We start from the raw sequence: 4580 nt of genomic DNA, 5'->3' as shown, positions 1-4580 counted from the left end.
GAAAGCAAACAAACAAACAGGCACTCGCTTGGAAGGTGGAAACCATAAAACGGAGAAGAGGCTTTCCACAATAGACAATAATGCTTATTTTCAACTCTGTACCTCCACTAAACTCTCCAGCGTCGCGCTTGTCAGGATAAGTTGTGGATGTGAGCTATCAATATGAGGTCATAGGTCACAGGTGGTCTCAAGAGGGAAGCAGAGCAAAGCTGGGCCCTTCTTCTTCTGCCCTTCTGAGAAATGCCTTCATGATCTCCAAGCGTGAGGCCTCGCTCCTGAAGACCAACCCCTGCTGGGCTTCTAATCCTGTCTAAAAGAACCAGGAAGATGGCTTCTCTGCTCCTTCTCTGGCCTTCGGGTCCTCCAAAAGTTCCCAGTATATGAGGGGATTAGCAAGCGGGCCTCGAGCACCACCCGCTGTCCCAGTGTGGAGCTGACCCTGCAGCCCTGTGGCCAGGTGGAGCTCCACGATGGGTGGTACCCACTACTGAATTAGCTTCTCTCTTCCTCGCTAAATGAGGTGTCCTTAAAGGCTCCAGGTAAGACAGGTCATGAGAGGTCGACAAACCCCTGTGGTCTGACACAAAAAGAGGCAGAGGATCACCTGCCGCTAGCCAGATCAAATGAGGGCTTAAATAGGGGGCTTCTCTCTTGTCAAATCTCTTTCCATGAATACTCAGGAAGGCCAGAGACTACTGTATAGCCTCCCCCAGCCTTGGCCTCCTGTAGACCTGAGACCCTTTTGACTGCTAACACCCCTGTACTTCAGCCCAGGTCCCCTCACAGTAGCCATCAAGCTCTTAATTCCTACTCTCAGCCCATCACTAAGTACTGTGTGCATAATGGACCTATAATCAACCTCTGGCCAATGGAGCCTTTTTCTCTCAGCGTGTCTGCACTCATGTTGAGCTTGCATGTTGAGTTGCAATAAGATGCTAATTAGACCTCATATCTACAGGGCTAATCTGCGTGTTCACATTCAGGTGCTTTTAATCCACTCCATAGCCGAGCAGCTTGCCAATTTGCAGGTAGTATTAATATAGCGGTCAAGGGAAAAGGCTAAAATTATCTTATGAAAAATTAGAATGTAGACACATTTAAAGGGAGCCGTTCTAATATAACACGCAGTAATTATCTAAGCTCATGTACAGTGTGTTGTCTAGCTGTAAGGTTAATGGTCAGATCCTGCTCTCTCTACCAAATAACCTCATCAAACTGCACCGCATGACAGAGTAAGTGAGGGGTGTGGCAATCTAGGTGCCCAACACAATGCCCCTTGTCAGTCAGCCTCATTCCTGGTGGTGAAGAGGGACGAGGGAGGGTGTGATGGAGGCAGCCACAGGCCATTGGGTCTCTGCGATTGGCCTTAATCCGCCCGCTAATAAGTTCAGAGAGGGGCCATATGCTGCGGTGCTATGTGTGGGGAGGGGAGTGTTGCCTCATGTTACTTACACCAGGCCGGCGCTTTCTCAGGTACCGCCCTCCCACGGTCTGTTCCTTTGTACTGGGGGATCAGCCCTCTCCACGCTGTGAATGGTCCGAATTGATTAAACCCCACCGTATAATTGTCAGCAAATCCCAGCGAATCATTTCCCATCCATTTGAAAAGTACAATGTGCGTTTCTCTTTTTCTCCTAGTCTCCTTTCTTCCTCACCATACCCACCCCTCAATGTCCTTCCCATCTTTTTTTCTTCTTCTTCTTCTTTTTAAGGTCTCAAGGTTGTCCCTGCATGCCACTCTCGGTCCCCTGCATGAGACAGAAGGCATTGGAAGGAGAAGGATGAGGATAAGAGGAGGCAGGGGTGAGGGGGAACAGGGTTTTCTTGGCTGGACATTTGGCCGTAGATGAAAGTGGGCAAAAGGCAGACTTGTTTTAATCTTTGGCCCAGGCCAGAGAGTGGGGTGCTGATCTGAGCTGGCACCTGCCTGGGCCCAGCCAGGGCTGAGTTGGGTCACAGCATCAGGTAAACACCAGGCATTCAAGGTTTTAAGAAGGCAGAAGAAGTGGACAGGTATTGCTGTGAGGAATGTTAGATTCATTTTTATTTCAGTTTTTTTTTTCAAGATTAATCATTTCAGTAAGGGCCCTTAAACAACATTTGTTTACGTTCAAGTTATGTTATAATGAGGAGGCAATGTAGGGAGGTGTTCTGGGTGGATGGATGAGCTAGCAAAAAATCAGACTTTAACACGGAAGACTGCAATTCATTTCCCGTTTCAAATCGCTAGTTAATTTTGTCTTTTTCAAACTAAGACCACAATCATTCACTGACCTGATCCAAGTGGTTATTACTATTGTAACTACGGCTCTCACCTCTACAGAACTAGTAATTTTAACCCACACAACAAGGTTTCCCTAACCTTAACTATAAACTTCTTTAACCCAAACTGAGATATTTTTGTAAACTTAACCAAGTCATCTTTGTACCTAAACCTAGCCAAATCTTAACCAAAGTCTTATCACATCATGCAATGGATTTGTAAGGTTGTAGTTCTGGTAGACGTCAGATCAGAATATGCTTGTGTGTCTTGCAATTACAAACGTATGACGTATTTTTTGTTGTTTTATGTGGAGAACTTGTTGGTTTTTCCAGAGTGTCCGCTTCTCAATCAAGAATGTCCATTTTATCTCTTCCAGCATTCAGAACCAAAATATCCACTTTGTATGCTTTTATAATTTTACATTCTTATTCATGTTTTGGTTTTGGATAACAGATATAACAGAATCATTCTTGATTCTTAATAATTCAATAAACCATTCTGACACTTGTCTTTCCTCTAATCAATCCCCCATTATGAGTACATATGTTCAACACCCTTTCATTGATCTGAGAGGTCCCTAGACAGAGGTTCGAGACTCTCTGACCTTAGCCATTTAACCTTTCACCTTACTAGCTAAAAGCATGTCCCAATTTGGGAATTCAGTTTATTTCAGTTGGTCTGTGGCTTAAAAAAGATCTATCAGTATCAAGTTCTGGACACACATTGTACTATAGATTTTGTAGATTTTGAAAATGTAATATAATTATCTGGACAAAAAAATAATACGAAGAAGCTTTTCGAGGTCAAGAATGAACATTTACACTCACCGATTGCTTTGCTTTTTTTTGGGCACTTTGATGGTCAGATCTGTTTAAAGGCCCAAAGTTCAGTTAAAAAAAGTTGCTCACATTCCATTGTTTTGGTGACATATCAAACAAAATATCACGAGTTGTTAGGGATCGTCCTGTTTCTCCCGTTGTTCGCCGTTCACATCCCATTGAGATCTTCTTTACACATGGGGTCATATACATACCAGCAGTCCCTGTTACGAATCTCGTAACCTGACATTGATCTTCAACTTTGACGCTTGGCTTTCATTACTGGCTGAAGGGCGTTGTTTGTGAGAGTGATCTTCATGTAAAGTGCTAGTAAACGATTACAGGCCATGCTGGCAGATTTATGATCATGGGGGTCACAAGAAGACATGGGACAATGCAGCATCTTATCTATACTCATACAAATAGTACAGTCCTGTGAGTGTGTATGCAGTCATGGGGGTGGTGGTGATGATGGCGATGATGAGGCAATAGAGAAATAGGAGGTTGGGATAAGGTGGGGAAGGACAGCAAGTAAGCTGTTGCGCACAATGTTGTGATCATGATCCTTTTGGATGGATAATAGAGCCAAACCAAGTCAGTTCTAATTCATATGAAAACTACCATGAAAATGCTCATATGGATACAAACCACATATTAAGATGGAAATTCTGAATGAAGCTCAAGGTCAGGGAAAGCTGCACCTTTGGCCCCTTATTTCTATTCCGAATAGTTAACCTTGAAATCAACGCTGGAAAATGTGATCCCCAAAGACTGTCCCTCTACACCCAATCCGAAGACTTAATCATGGTTTCCCACTGACAGTTCGGCATTGTTAATGACTTCCAGTGCATTTTTCCCCCCTTTCAAACTATAATGTTTTCTATCATGGGGCTTCATCTGGGCAGGTGTTGGACTGGGAATTCAGTGACTACAATCTGGTTTTATTCTTCCTCTGCATTAAACTGAATGTGCTGTACTTGCCTTGCTTTTCAGTCATAACTCTGACCTGAAGGTTAGTAACTCATCATGTCAAGGGTCATTAATCCTTCACTTGTCCACCCTAAGTCCTTAATGATGTCCACTCACTAGCACAGGAATCCTTCAGTAAGAGTCTTCTGGGAATGAGGTCGTGGTGTTTGGTTCACAAACTTTGACCTCTTGTGACGACAGTGGTCTGACCCACACATGTGCACTTGCACCAATGAGGTCATCAGTGGGACATTGTCAAGGGTCTTGAGCAAACAGATTAGGCCCATTGTTTGTAAATAGGATGACCAGCTGCCTCACTGCCCATCACTACAATGATGTGATCTGTGAAGAAGTAAACTGACACAAGGCCCAGTTTATTGGGAGCTCAAGTGGTTGTTCAAGTTATTTAACGGCATCCCTTGGTAAGATGCATCTGTCTTTGCACAATCTTTTAACAAATAGTTCGCATAACACCTCATTGTTGAGAATAAGTAGGAGAATGTAAATAAAATTTGACTATTTTTGACAAA

This window comes from Etheostoma spectabile, chromosome 5, assembly GCF_008692095.1.
Source record: "Etheostoma spectabile isolate EspeVRDwgs_2016 chromosome 5, UIUC_Espe_1.0, whole genome shotgun sequence".
Classification (NCBI taxonomy): domain Eukaryota; kingdom Metazoa; phylum Chordata; class Actinopteri; order Perciformes; family Percidae; genus Etheostoma; species Etheostoma spectabile.
The sequence above is the reverse complement of the archived record's forward strand: the minus strand, read 5'-3'. Positions refer to the sequence as shown.